This window comes from Jaculus jaculus, chromosome 2 (assembly GCF_020740685.1).
Source record: "Jaculus jaculus isolate mJacJac1 chromosome 2, mJacJac1.mat.Y.cur, whole genome shotgun sequence".
Lineage (NCBI taxonomy): Eukaryota > Metazoa > Chordata > Mammalia > Rodentia > Dipodidae > Jaculus > Jaculus jaculus.
Window position 1 is genome coordinate 111,318,888 of NC_059103.1, and position 15,666 is coordinate 111,334,553.

At 43.4% G+C, this 15,666-nt stretch overlaps 1 protein-coding gene across 2 annotated transcripts in view; it reads left to right on the forward strand.

Moving 5' to 3' along the window:
* Positions 1–406: 406 nt before the first annotated feature.
* The window catches only part of Klhl8 (kelch like family member 8), a 68,849-nt gene continuing 53,589 nt past the window's right edge, over positions 407–15,666 (forward strand). For both annotated transcript variants that reach the window (XM_045143985.1, XM_004661600.2), the window contains exon 1: positions 407–563. The gene's annotated coding sequence lies outside the window, so the exon portion shown is untranslated. The remainder of the gene's footprint in view (positions 564–15,666) is intronic.

The window sequence follows — 15,666 nt, forward strand, 5'->3', positions numbered from 1 at the left end:
AGTTTTGCCGGTGCCGCGGAAGTGAAGCAATGGATGCCTGCGGAGGTACTCGTGCACGGTCCTTTCTGCAAACCCGCGCGTGCAGACGCCAGCTTGGGCCGGTGACTGCCACCTCAAGCACCGTAACAGCAGGGCGAGCCCCTGAGCCCCGCCCGGGGCGGCCTCCCGCAGGAGGGCCCCCGAAGACCACACTTCCCAGAGTGCCGTGCGCGGCCCCGCCCTCCTCACCGCCCCGCCCCGCCCGCGCCCGGGGGGAGGGGAGTCCGCGCAGCGCGGGGCCGCGCGGGGGAGCGCGCGCCCGCGGGGTGTCGGAGCGGAGCCCCGCGCTCGCCGACGCTCGCCGCCCGCGCGCCCGCGTCGTTCTTTGTGCGCTGCGGCCGGCCCCCGAGCCCTCCCGCGTCACGCCGCTCGAAAGTCGAACCTTCGAACAGCTCGTCGGCGTCGGAGGGCCCGGGGCCCCGGCGGACGGCGACCGGCACCCTGCGCCGAGGGAGGAACCCGAGGGCATCCGAGCCGCCGGCTGTCCAGACTCAGGGAAGAGACCGAGAGAGAGGCGCTGGCAGGTGCTCTGCGGGGTGCTGGGCGGGAGCGGTCGCGTGTTCGAGGCCCGGGAGGGCGGCCTGCGGGGGCGGGAGGGGCTGCCCCGCGGGGACCTGGTGGTGCCCGTTCCGGACTCTGCCTGCCCGGGGCTCTGCCAGGTCTGGGCTCCTTCATGCCCGGGGCTCACCCGTTGCCCCAGCGCTCTGCCCGGTCTGGGCTCCTGCGTGCCCAGGGCTCACTCCCTGCCCAGGGGTCTGCCAGGTTTGGGCTCTTCTGCCTGCCCAGCACTGTGCCAGTTCTGGGCTCCTGCATGCCCGGGGCTCACTCCCTGCCCAGGGCTCTGCCAGGTTTGGGCTCTCCTGCATGCCCGGGACTCACCCCCTGCCTGGGGCTCTGCCAGGTCTGGGCTCCTGCGTATCCGGGGCTCACCCCCTGCCCCGGGCTCTGCCAGGTCCGGGGTCTGGGCTCCTGCATGCCCCGGGCTCACCGCCCGCAGAAGGGGCTCTGCCAGGCGCTGGGGTATCGTGTGTGGCACGGTGCGGTGCAGCGGACCGCGTGAAAAAGTGTCTCCTGACGTGACAGCAGGCGCCGCAGCCGCCCCGGGGCGTTGATGTGCTGCGCGGGTCGCAGCTCTTGCCTCCCTCGCGTCTCAGCTCGGCGGGGTTCTTTCTTTGCGAGGGTCCCTGATTTGTAAACATAGTTGGCGGCTCCGCTTCGGTGCCTCGTTCATGACTGCACTTGCAGTACCTCTTACCTAACATTTGGGCGCTCAGGTTTGGGAAGCTTTTTATCTATTCTTTCCTTTCTGGCAGTGTTTAATATCATGCTTTTCATAGAAAGCATAACATTTTTTTTCATTATTCCTTTTTATCTTCTTTAATTACGTATTTTAATTTTTACCTTACGTTAGCACTTTAGGAGTGTCATTTTGGAAAGTCGTAGAACCTGGGTTGCCACAAGAATCAGCTGGCTGCTCAGGGTTTTCTTTGCATATTTTTCTTTTGTAAGTTGATGATTGTTTTGATTTTTGGTGTTCATTACCTGTTCGCGAGTAAATCCACTTTCACCTCCTTGGCCCTTCTAGAGGGGGAGGTAGACATGGCTAAGCTGAGGCTGCGGATACAAGTGCTTGGAGGTGCCTTGAGCATTAGCTGTTTGTTTTTCCTCCTCCTACTGCCTTTGGGTTGTTGAACTAACTGGCCCGATTCAAACTTTTAGTCACATCCTGCATTGCTTTTAAGATACGATACAGGGGACTGGGAAGATGGCTCAGCAGTTAAAGGGTTAAAGATGCTTGCTCGCAAAGCTTGCTGGCCTGAGTTTGATTACCTCCAGTTCCCACGTAAAGCCAGATGCACAGAGTGGCTGATGCATTTAGGGCTGGTTTGTAGTGACAAGAAGCCCTTGGAAGGCCGAGGTAGGAAGATTGCCAAGAGTTAGAGGCCAGCCTGGGGCTACAGAGTGAGTTCCAGGTCAGCGTGGACTAGAATGAAACCCTGCCCCTGCCTCTAATTAAAAAAATAACAACAAAGAAGAGTCCTGGCAATAGAAGTAAAATTCTAAAGAAATGTCTCAAGATGTGTTCAACTACATGCACTTACCTTCATTTCTACCCCCACCCCACTGGAGTGTGTGGGAGTGTGGCTTGAAGGTGGAAGCCAGGGTACTTGCTAGGCAAATAGTCATTGAGGCACATCCCTAGTCTTCATGTTTTACATTTAAGAGCCATTTTACCATTTCATAAAATTAGTGGTTTTTAAGATTACAATTCTGGGCTGGTCGTGGTGGCTCACGCCTTTAATCCCAGCACTCGGGAGGCAGAGGTAGGAGGATCACTGTGAGTTTGAGGCCACCCTGAGACTACATAGTGAATTCCAGGTCAGCCTGGGCTAGAGTGAGACCCTACCTCAAAAAAAAAAAAAAAAAAAAAAAAGATTACAATTCTGTAATAATGACAAATTTTATATTCCAACAAGAAATTCAAAACAGCCTATTGTTTCCTTTTTTAAAAAATTATTTATATATTTGAGAGAAAGAGGCCCCGGGGGGGGGTGGAGAAAGAGAATGGGCACACCAGGGCCTCTAGCCAGTGCAAATGGACTCCAGAAGCATGCGCCACCTTGTGCATCTGGTTTATGTGGGTCCTGGGGAATCGAACCTGAGTCCTGTGGCTTTGCAGGCAAGCGCCTTAAGTACTAAGCCATCTCTCCAGCAGCCCCCCTTTAAAAAAATTATCATTTGTTTATTTATTTGAGAAAGAGATACAGAAATAGGCAGGGAGAGAGAGAGAATGGGCACGCCAGGGCCTCCAGCCATTGCAAATGAACTCCAGATGTGTGTGCCCCCTTGTGCATCTGGCTTACGTGGGTCCTTTGGTTTTGCAGGCAAGTGCCTTAACTGCTACGCCATTTCTCCAGCCCCACCCCCTTTTTAATTTTTTTTTTCCTTAAGAAGACAGTGAGATGGATAAATTTTTACCCCATCCCCTTGAAAAATAGGCATTTGAACATAAGGGATAATTTCCCTTGTACTTCCTGACCCCAAAGATACACAGCCTCTTCACTGTCATGTTTCACACCAGAATGGTGCATTTGATGCAGTTGAACCTATGTTGATATTTCATTATTTCTCCAAATCCATAGTTTACATTTGGGTTCATCCTACTTATATATCCTGTATTAGGATTTGACAAATTCCCCCTTTGTTTTATCCTTAATTTTTGAGAGTTGTGAGAACTGAAATGGATGGCTGGAAGGAGGAGAGGGAGGGAGGGAAGATGGATAGACCTGGAGAGATGACTCAGTGGCACATATGTCTGGAGTTCATTTGTGGTGGCAGGAAGCTCTGTGTGCCTATTCTCCTCCTCTCCTGCCTCTTTCCCTCTCAAAAATGAATAAAAGTATTTTTTAAAAAAGGATTACTGGCCGGGCGTGGTGGCTCACGCCTTTAATCCCAGCACTTGGGAGACAGAGATAGGTGGATTGCTGTGAGTTCGAGGCCACCCTAAGATTACATAGTGAATTCCAGGTCAGCCGGGGCTACAGTGAGACCCTACCTCCAAAAATCAAAAAAAAAAAAAAAAAAAGAAAAAGAAAAAAAAAGGCTTACTAGTGAGTAGGAGTGCAGCTTAGCCTTACAACAAGAGGTTCTTGGTTTGGTTCCCAGTGTCACAAATCCATATATCTTTCTATGCTACATACTTTGGCCAATCTAAAAGTCTCAGATAATTTGCATGTTTAAAGCATTGAATATTTGAGCTGGGTGTGGTGGCACATGCGCCTTTAATCCTGCCACTTGGGAGGCAAAGGTAGGAGGATTGCTGTGAGTTTGACGTCAGCCTGAGACTACATAGTGAATTCTAGGTCAGCCTGGCTAGAATGAGAAACTACCTTGAAAAACAAACAAACAAACAAACAAACAAAATATTTGAATATTTGAACTCTAGTTTCTTATATTTGAATTCAAAACAACTTCTTTGCATATTAAGAACTAAAGAGGCTCTGGAGAGATGGCTCAGGAGTTAAGGCACTTGCTTGCAAAGCCTGATGGCCTGGGTTCAATTCCCCAGTACCCACATAAAGCCAGATGCACAAAGTGGTGTAGATATCTGGAGTTCATTTACAGTAGGCAAGAGGTCCTGGTGAACCCATTCTTTCTCTTCCTCTCTCTTGCAAATAAATAGATAAAAGCATGTTTAAAAAAGAACTAAAGAAGCTGGGCATGGTGGCACACGCCTTTAATCCCAGCACTCAGGAGGCAGAGGTAGGAGGATCGCCATGAGTTCGGGGCCACCCTGAGAATACAGAATGAATTCCAGGTCAGCCTGGGCTAGAGTGAGACCCTACCTTGAAAAACCAAAAAAAAAAAAAAAAAAAACTAAAGAAATGAGCAAGAACAAATGTTTTATGTATTTTATTTCTGTTTTTTTTCCAGGTGGGGTCTTAGTCTAGCCCAGCCTGACCTGAAACTCACTCTGTAGTTCCAGGCTGGTCTCAAGCTCATAGTGTTCTCCTACTCCTGCTTCCTGAGTGCTGGGATTAAAGGCCTGTACCACCACACCCCACTTTTTAAATTTTTTTTAAGAACTAATATTTTATACTACAACAAAATACTATATTTTTCAGGGTTAAACTCATTAACATATCTACTGTTTTCTTTAAAATGTTTTATATTAACTAATGAAACAACAGAAAATTGAATGTTTTAATTAATTTTTTTGCAGTGCTGGAGATCAAAATACATGAATTATTGTTGACTGATTCAAAATATGTCTATGTTTCTTGTGTGGTTTGCTGAGCTTTTGTGGTTAGAGTTAGCTTGTTTTCTCAGTTCTGAGGGGCTTTTGTAGAAAGTATCAGTTATCATAATGCACTGAGCTCACTTCTGGAATTAGTTCTTGATTAAAATCCCAGCTCTCCACTCGTTGGCTCTGTGATCATAGCAAGTTGTTATCTGACTCTGTGTTTCCTTAGCTGTGGAAGAAGGATAAAAATAATGCATTATGCTCCTGTCTTCCCAGAATTGTTGTAAGGATTTATAAGCATACCTGGAAGCATTTTACACATAATAATTTATTATAATATTTATTCATGTCATTAGCCACATGCTATATTTTAAAATGTTGTTAGTATCAGACTAGGAATAGAGCTCATCGGTAGAGAGCATGTCTAAAATGCTGCTAGGGTAATAGAATATCTGGTGAATACTGCCGTGTAAATACTGTCAACAGTTTTTTGTTTGGTTTTGAAGGATTGGTTGTACAAATGAGTATTATTATGTTACTGCTTCTGTGTCAGGAGAGCATATTATTTGCTCACAGTTGATTCCTTTAAATCAGAGGTAGAATTATGAAAGGATTGGAGAGACCCTGGGAATTTTCTTTACTGGCTTTCTGATTCCTAGCCTGCATCTATGGGTGTGCCTGCAAATAGTCTTCCAAGAATCTAAGACCCTTGCGCTTATTTGTATTTTCTGGATAGTGAAAACCACCTTCATCTGGTCAAAAAGGGGTTCATTCAAAAGGGGGTCATGAGCCTCCTGTCCCAAAGGGCTCTTTTCTAATGTTTTTTAAGAATTAAAAAGTTATTTTAAAATTCTTAAAAAATTTATTATATTTATAGATAAGGTCTTACTATGCAACCTTGATGGCCTTGAAATCGAGATCCTCTTGTCTCATCCTATCAAGTAGCTGACATGACAGGTGTCCACAACCATGCTTGGTAAAGTGTTTGAAAGGGCAGGTGTTCCTGAAGATTGAACCCAGGGCTGTGCGCATGTTAGACAAGCCCTCTATTACTGAGCTAAACCCTCCTCCTAGGGCTTAATTATCTTGGCAAACTTTTTACTAGAAGGTTTGCAGATTATTTTTTAGAATTAGGGCCTTTGGTAACAGAAAAGAGAACAGCAAATTTCTGAAATAGCATGCCTCTTCCTTCTGTGGCTGTGTAGGTACTGTTTCTCAATCCTTTCCTGCCGGCTTGGTGGGCAGTGGAGTAGATGGTAGAGTACTGTATTACAGTCCAACATGTTTGAATATTATTTAAAATGTTAAAAGATGATTCTAAGATGGATATTATTATTTTCAATGAAGTACCAAATGCTAACAAAAATTATTTTATCTTCCAAAGTAGATGTTATTTATATAGTATATCTGTTGTTATATCTTGTGTATGTCAAAACTCACAAAGCTTTATGAAATGATGATGATTTTGATATTTGGGATTGATGGTTTGGAAAGAATATAGATATATATTTTTCTAGAGATTTATGATTTCACTATATAGATCTAAAACTTGGTTATAACTTATGATTTTAATTTGTAGTCTAAAAGTAATCATATTTTTAGAACTTCAGAATTAGAGCTATAGTCTAAGTTTGAAGTCATTTTCTTTTTTAAACATTTTAATTATCTATTTTATTTATTTATTTGACACAGGGAGAGGGAGAAAGAGAGAGAGTGAGAATGGGTACGCCAGGCCATTGAGCTACTGCAAATGAACTCCAGACACATGCGCCACCTTGTGCATCTGGTTTATGTGGAACCTGGAGAATGGAAACTGGGTCCTTAGGCTTCGCAGGCAAATGCCTTAACCGCTAAGCTTTAATCCTGCCACTTGGGAGGCAAAGTCATTCTTATACTGACCTTTGGAAGTATGCTATCTAAATGTCCTGTTTTCCTTGTTTAGTGATAGCTGGGACTTAGAAGGCTTTACAGTGTGCAGCCAACTTTTGTTTGTGAATCAGTTGCCAGTAGCATTCACCAGGCATGGGGATAGAGTATGAGGTAGACCAAGGGATGATGTGCAAATGTGAATAACTCTCCACTGGAGTAATGTCTTCTTCCTTGAAAGATTTCCCTTTGATATTGGGCAGTGTTTTTACCTGGGAATCTCAATCAGATTTTCAAAGCTCAGAGTTATAAATAAGTACTTGGAAATTTGTGGAATAAGTCAGTGAAACTGTGGTTCCCTGGACTTGCTTTTTGTAAAATAGAGCTTTCTATAGACCTCAGTGACTTATGAGAGGCATTTTGCAGGGCATTTCTTATGTAGAGATCACTCTCCTACATATCTAGGTATGCTAATGCACAGGGCTGTTTAATTATGAAAGTTTGAGTTAAATGACTTTTATATGAAAAACAAAGGATAAGCACTTTAAAACATTGCCGGTGGGAATGTCACTTCTTGAAATCAGTTGCTTTTATGGGTATTCTTTTTCCCTTGAACTTTGAGAAGTTCAACTCTGTTTCCTGTATGGAGAGAATAGTACTAATACTATTTCAGTCCTCATGAAGACATCACACTCAGAGAGTCAGAGTGAATGCCTCTTTGGACTAGTGCTGAGACTTGGCCTCTGTAGTCGGGCATACCTGGGTTGAAGATGCTGTGTGTTCTTGGTAGGTTTCTTACCTGATCTAAGCTTCTTTATCCACTACAGTTAAAACTAAGAATAATACCTCGTTGGGTAGTCCTAGGGATGGAAATGAATACATGTAAAGTATGTAAATAAAGCATATATATATGTATATTTGTAAAAATATTTATTTATTTGAAAGAGAGAGAGAATGAATGAATATGGGCATGCCAGGGCCTCTAGGCATGGCAGACAAAATCCCGACACTTGTACCACCCTGTGCATGTGGCTTTATGTGGGTACTGGGGAATTGAACCTATGTCCTCTGGCTTTGCAGGAAAAGTGCCTTAACCACTTGGCCATATGTATGTTTCCTATGCTGGGCAATTTATCAACTCACTTAAGCAGTATAACAAGCCTGTGAAGGTGTTATTTTCTTCTGTTTGACAGATGAAGCAAAACTGAATTTAATTAAAGCTTACATATTTACCAAAGTTACAGGTTTACCAAATCACAGTTAATAAGTGACTTTCTTCATTAAACACAATTTTTACAAAGAAAGACAGGGGTCTTTTGAGGGATATCTCAGTGGTCAAAAGGGCTTTTTCCACAAGCCTGCCAGATGGAGTTCAAATCCCCAGCACCCACGTAAAACTAGGCACACAAGTAGCATCTGGCAATGAAGTTGGAGTCAGGAGAATCCCAAAGCTTATCCTTCTCATGTGCACTGTGGCACGGACATGCATGCACACACACATCATTCCAAAAAAAAAAAAAAAAAAAACCATCAAAAACCAGGTGAATCAGGTAGTGCTTACCTTTTGTGTGGGTGGGTTCTTGATATTTGCATCCTGATACCAGTCATCATAAAGCAAGCATATTTTGCTTTGTTGGAAAAAACTGTTGGTCTGAGGATTGGGTTCCTAACCAAGGACTCAAGGTCATATCATTTATAAAAATAATATCCATTTATTAGATGCTTACTGTATACTAAATCCAGGGCCAAATACTTTACATTGTTTTACTTCATTCAAACTTTACGACAATCTTAAGAGAAAGCTCAGGTCCATAGTGATTTTAGTGACTCATGTCCACACAGCTAGGAAAGAATCCCAAATTGTCAGGCTCTAAGGCCTGTGCTATGAACCACTAGTTTATGTATCTTTTGAAAGGTAATGAATTTCCCTAAAAAATTCAAAGCAACAACTTTTGTAACATTAACTAGTAAAAAAGAATATTCCCATGGCTTAGAACTAGAAGGAAGCAGTGGCTCAAACCCGGGATCAATAAATTCTTGCCTGTAGACCAGAGAGACCCAGCTGTTTTCACAAATGAAGAGGTACTCGAGCTCGCAGGCTGCTTCTGAGCTACCGTGGCGGAGCACTTGTAACAGAGACTCCCAAAGCCCAGGATGTTTACTAGCTAGTCGTTTACCAAAATCAAACCAAAGATTGCTGACTCAACCTACACCAGTCCTGTTCTGTTATAGATGAAGAAACTGAGGCTCAGGAGATCTGGCAACTTCCCCAGAATACAGCTGGTAACAGTAATCTAGTTCTCGTGACCCTTAACTGCTGTCATTTCTGCAATACCATGCTATAACATCAACAAGTATGTGATCATTATTCAAGGGGGTTTAAAATATAAAATGTCGCCAGACATGATGGTGCATGCCTTTAATCCCAGTCCTTGGCAGGCAGAGGTAGGAGGTTTGCCATGAGTTCCAGGCCACCCTGAGACTACATAGTGAATTCCAGGTCAGCCTGAACTAGAGTGAGACCCTACTTTGACAAACCAAAAAAAAAAAACCAAAACCAAAAACAAACAAAAAAACCCCAAACCAGCATTTGTATGGTCTTGTAGCTGGCAGTCGATCATATATACGCGTGTTTGTATTCTCTTGCTCTCTGTGTACATGGTGTGTGGGGGGTGGAGCTGTGCCGTGGCGCACACATGCGGTTCAGAGGACGACGTCTAGTGCTGGGCCTCACTTCCTGCCTTGTCTGCGCCAAGGTCTCTGGCTGTTCACTGCTGAGTTTGCCAGGCTCCGGCCCACAAGGCTCTCCTGGCTCGGCCTCCCTTTCCTCTGTAGGCTTGCTAGGATAACATACCCTAGTGCTAGAATGTCAGCCTTCTGTTTCAATCTGGGGATTGAAACTTGGGTAGTTAGTCATGCTTGTACATGCCAGTGCACATACCCGTATTTTAAAAACAGGGCCATGTGTGGTGGTGCATGCTTTTAATCACAGTACTTGGGAGGCAGAGGTAGGAGGATCGCTGTGAGTTCAAGGCCACCCTGAGACTACATAGTGAATTCCAGGTCAGACTGGGATAAAGTGAAACCCTACCTCAACCCCCGCCCCCCCCCCAAAATAAACACAACAATAACAACAAAAATCAGGAATCATACAGTTTATAAATGATTTTCCTGGGCTGGGGCAATGACTCGGTGGTTAAAGGCTGGCTTATATCTGATTTTTCTGCCCACCATTCTGCTACTAGGTGGAGGATTTCAAACAGTGTGTTGCAGTCATAAATTGAATGTGGGGATGAGTGATGGCAGGCAGCAGTAAAAATGATGGATGAGTGGGACAAGAGGCTGTCATAATAGTGATGTAGTGATGATGGGGCCAAGAGTGAGGCAGTGTGACTAGAGAAGGAAGGATACAGAAAGCAAAACCTGAGACTTCTTATGCTTGCTACGTAGTTGACCTCGGCCAGCACAAAGCACCCGACCAAAAACAGCTTGTGGGAGGAGAGGGCCTATTTTGGTTTACAGTCTCAAGGGGAAACTCCACGATGGTTGAGGAAAACATGGCATGAGTAGAGGCTGGACATCTCCGGATCAACATCAGGTAGACGACAGCCGTAGGAGAGTGAGCCAACACTGGCCAGTGGAAGGTGGCCATAACACCCGTGATTTCACTCCCCTCAACACAGCTCCTCCAGGAGGCTCCAGTTTTCACAAGAAATTACCACCAGCTGGGAACCCAGAACTCAGAGTTTATGGGGGCACCTGGTTGACGCCACCACGTGTATAGATTAGAACGCAAATTTTAAATACATGTGAGTTACCACATTCGTTTGTCTTTTCCTATCTAGATTAGTTTAGGTCCTTTTAAATATCTTCTTTCTCTCTCTCTTTTTGCTGTGGCCACACCATTATTGTTTGTGTCCCACTCTAGAGGACCTAAGCTCCTTAATAGCAGGGGTTGTTATGTCATGCCTTAACTACTCACTTATTACACTTAATTTAGATATAATTTAATTATACAATTAATTTTGTGGGTATACTTTTTAAAAAGGAAAATATGAGATAGATTTGTTAAGAGAGCCCTAACTTTTTTTTTTTTTTTTTTCAGATTTAGAGTCTTTTTTTTTTTTTTTTTTTTTCCAGTCAGGGTCTTTCTAGCTTTCCAGCCCTGGCTAGTCTTAACTCGTGATCCTCCTGAGTCTACAGGTCTGTGTCACCAATGCTGACCCTTCTGCCTCAGCCTCGGACTCCTTCAAGAGCAGTTTTCCTCTGAGTACAGTGCTTCTGAAGGGTCTTCTTTTGTGACTTGTGTGTGTGATCCATACTCCTTTTGCATATGCTTTAGTGGCAAGTAAAAGTACATAATGTACTTCACCCACAATGTCCTCCTTCGTGAGACCCATTAAGTCATGTTTCTCAAACTCTTGGTGCTAAGGGAATTGTGTACCAGTCCTTTTCCAAAAGACGTTAAAACTGAAAAAGCAAAAGGACATATGTAAGACAAGTAATTATTCAGTTTAGCAGATATAAAAGTACTCTTTCAAGTATAACTTTGTTATAAAGGTTCCTATGTAGTCCATTTTTTAAGTTTACCTCATTGTACACCTACAAAAACAAGTTTGTAGATGAGATAAAACTTTAAATAGCTCTGCTATAAGCACTTCATTCTGTTTCGACATGGTCTCTTGTAGCCAAAGCTGGGTCACCATGCTCTGCTCCCCTCTCTTTTCCTTCTTCCTTCTCCCCCTTTTAAATGTTTTTTGGTTTTTCCAAGTAGGGTCTCATTCTAGTTCAGGTTGACCTGAAACTAACTCACTCTGCAGTTCCCTCAAGGCGATCCTCCTACTTCTGCTTCCCAAGTGCTGGGGTTCAAGGTGTGCGTCACCACATCCACACCCAACTCTTTTTTAATTTTTTTCTGGACAGTGTCTCACTCTCGCTGTAGCTTACCTGAAACACACTGTGTAACTCTGTAGCCTTTGGCAGACCTTGAAGTTAGTAATCTTTCTACCTCAACTTCTAGAATGCTGGTATTAAAGACATGTGCCACCGTGCCTCAGTTTGTTCTCTTTGTTTTTAGCCTTCCTTTTTTTTTTTTTTTTTTTTTTGGCGTGTTTTGAAGCAGAGTCTCACTCTAGCCCAAACTGACCTGGAACTCACTCTGTAGGGCAGGCTGACCTCAAGCTCAAAGCCATCCTTCTAACTCATTCCCAGAGTGTTGGGATTAAAGTCATGTGCTACCATACCTGGTGGTGGTGGTTGGTGTTGTTGTGTATTTTGAAATAGAGGCTTCTTCTAGCCCAAGCTGACCTAGAACTCATTCTTGAAGTGCATGCTGACCTCAACTTTAAAACAGTCCTCATCCTCAGCTTCCAGCGCCGAGAGTGAAGGCTTGTGTGCCATGGTGCCTGGCCCTTCTCCCTTTCATCTTTACATTCTTTTCCTTTTTCTCCTCTTCCCTTCCCTGCCCTTTCTCCCTCTCTCCTTTCCTTTGTTTTCTTCATAGTACTTAGGATTGGAACAAGGGTCCTGTGCCTGCAGGGCAAGTTCTACTCCCAGCCTTCAATTCTGCTTTTCATAATCATTTTCGAATCCCCAGAACTTAGGATACATGTGATAATATTTCTATTCCTTATTATGTTTTATTATTTTTATTTTATTATCTATTTATTTGAGAGCGATAGTCAGAGGCAGAGAGAGAGAATGAACGTGCCAGGGCCTCCAGCCACTGCAAACGAACTACTGATGTATGCATCCCCTTGTGCATCTGGCTAATGTGGGTCCTGGGGAATTGATCATTAGGCTTCACCAGCAAGCGCTTAACCACTAAGCCAGCTCTCCAACCCTATTGTATTTTCTTACAATGTGGTTATAAACCCATCTGGCTAGTATGTAACCTTAGTAAAAATGTGTTATTGTGGGCTGGAGAGATGGCTTAGCGGTTAAGCGCTTGCCTGTGAAGCTTAAGGACCCCAGTTTGAGGCTCGATTCCCCAGGACCCACATTAGCCAGATGCACAAGGGAGAGCATGCATCTGGAGTTCGTTTGCAGTGGCTGGAGGCCCTGTTACACCCATTCTTTCTCTCTCTCTCTCTCTCTCTCTCTCTGCCTCTTTCTCTCTCTGTCTGTCGCTCTCAAATAAATTTAACAAAAAAGTGTTATTGTGTATACTCAAACTGAATCTGTGAAAATTAAAAAGCTGACAGATTCTAGAAAAGATTAATTCTTTCTTAGCTGTGTGTTATCTAGCTATCTGTCACTTTCACAAGTCCTGAAATAGTCCATTTGTAAAAAGAAAAGACATTTTGGCTCACAGTTTTAGAGTTTCCAGCTCATGATCAGTTAGTTGGTCCCATTTAGAAGTATAGTTGAGTCAGCAAATCGTGGTGGGATGTGCCAGAGCAGAGCTGCTCCCTCATGTCCAAGAAGCAACAAAACAAAACAAAATGACAAGGAGGGAGCCAACTTCCCACATCCCCTCTTCAAGAACATACCCATCTCCATCTCTTAAAGTGTCCACTACCTCCCAATGGCACCTTAGAGGAGAAATAAGCTTCTAAACATGTGAGCTTTGGGGGTTGGTCAAGATATAAACTACCCCACCAGAGTGACGTGGCCACCAGGGCTAGTTTGAAACTTGCTTATTCAACAAACAACAGGATGTTAGATTTGCTTGTAAACCAGTGTTACCAGTCAATGGTAGAGGAATTTAGTGAATTGGATTTTGCAAGCCGATCAGTGGACCAACCTTTCCATTAATCAGATTTCTAAACTTGCTCTGAAAGTCTGTCAGTCTTGAACTCTGTTTTCCTTCGAGCCCATCATAAGGACAGCAGCATGCTCTTCTTGGAGGGATGCCTGGCCCTGCAGTGAGTGAGAAATTCAACTGTAGGTTGTTTTTTCAAGTAGCCAGTAGGAAATATCTCATCCTTTGACACTTGGCAACAAATTAATGATTTAATTTTGGCTAGGCTTTATATTAGTCATCATTTGTTACCTTAAGTACAGCTCTGAGGCTTCTATGAGATCCTCAAATAAAAACAATGAGTAATATAGGCCCTCCTGAGGAGACAGTTCACACATGTAGCTCACATATTTAGGTAAAATTCATGTCCTTTTACTGCTTTATACCACCAGTCGTGTTCAACTCTGTAGCTTGTGGGCAGCACATTTGTAAATGACAATGTCATGTCTCAGTATCAAGAAGTTGTATACCCCTGTTTGACTTTCAGACTATTGTGACTATAATCAACTAAATGATCCACTTCACACAAGGAAATAATTACCGCTAAGCATCATTTGACTGCCTTCATTATAAATCAAGTCCCCAAATAGCAGCATTTTATGTTTAGTACAGTGGTATTACTGTTTATACACCTTGTATATGACACCAATATCATACTGTTAAAATAACAGTAGTATCTACTACATTGTAATCCTAAGAAAAAATATTTTTTCCATGAAACTAGTAAATTGTGGAAGTCATATAACTTCACTGACTAAGACCTATTGTGATTCAATTTGTCAGGACAGCAGTGGTTCCCTTAATTATTGGCACAGTACATTTTCTTTTAGACTGCTTGTTTTAAAATTTAAAAACCCCTACTCTTTCTTTTTTTTTTTTTTTTTTTTTTTTAGTTTTTCGAGGTAGGGTCTCACTCTAGCCCAGGCTGGCCTGGAATTCACTATGTAGTCTCAGGGTGGCCGCGAAATCACGGCGATCCTCCTACTTCTGCCTCCCAAGTGCTGGGATTAAAGGCATGAGCCACCACGCCCAGCTCAAAATCCCTACTCTTTCTTTGCTTTTGCAAAACAAGGGACACAATAAGTATATCCTTTTTTGACTTAAAAGTAAAAGCAAAAAAATTTTTTTTTCAAGCAAAGCAAAGGTGTATTTAAAGTGAAAGTAAGGGGCTGGAGAGAAGGCTTAGCAGTTAAGGTGCTTGCCTGTGAAGCCTAAGGACCCAGGTTTGATTCCTCTGACCCACATAAGCCAGATACAAAAGGTGGTGCATCTGTAGTCCATTGCAGTGGCTAGAGGCCCTGGCGCTTCCATCCAGTATCTGATTCTTTCTCTCTCTCTCTCTCTCAAATAAATTTTTTTTTAAAAGAAATACTGGGCTGGAGAGATGGCTTAGCAGTTAAGGTGCTTGCCTGCAAAGCCTAAGGACCCAGGTTCAATTCCCACATAATCCAGATGCACAAGGTGGCACATACGTCTGGAGTTCATTTGCAGTGGCTGGAGGCCCTGGCATGCCCATCCTTTCCCCCCCAAATAAGTAAGTAAATAAAATATTTAAAGTTACATTAAGAGGGAGACAAACACAGACTGTTTGTCAGAGCTGGAGATCTGGAGACCATACCAAAAGCAAGAATTTTAAAAATAAGCCATTGAAACATAATTATTCAAAAATTCAAAAATCTTTGTTAAAACATACGTGGTGTGATTTTAAAATTATAACACAATGTTATTTTGTTTAGAATAATTTAAGTTACATTGATGGTAATTAGAAAACCTCTAGTGTTCATAATCTGTTCATTCATCCCAGAAATCTTTTAAAATACTTTTGCTTGCTACACTTTTATTCAGTGTGGAATCAGCAGCAGGCAGGACAAGGAGCCAATGTCTTCGAGGGTTATGCAGTGCTACAGGGAAGATTAGGAGTAAATAGGTGTGATGTTAATCTTGTCAACCTGATTGAATTGAGACTGCCCAGGAAGTTAGTAAAGCGCACCTTTGGGTATATCTGTGCATTTCCAAAGACCTATTAGGTTATGATGTCTCTGGCCTCATGAGTCCATCAGTGGATTCAGAATTTGGGTAGGCCACTGGGATGTGATGGAACTGTGGCAGTTGGAGGAAGTAGGTCTCTGGGTGTGTGTCACTGGGACTCATATTTTGCCTTTGCCACCTTTTATGGCCTCACTCTGCTTCCTGTCCACTTTGAGGAGAAGAAACTCCTCTCAGCCCAGGTTCCCAGTGATGCTGTGCAGAAGTGCATGGAGCCAAGAAGCCATGA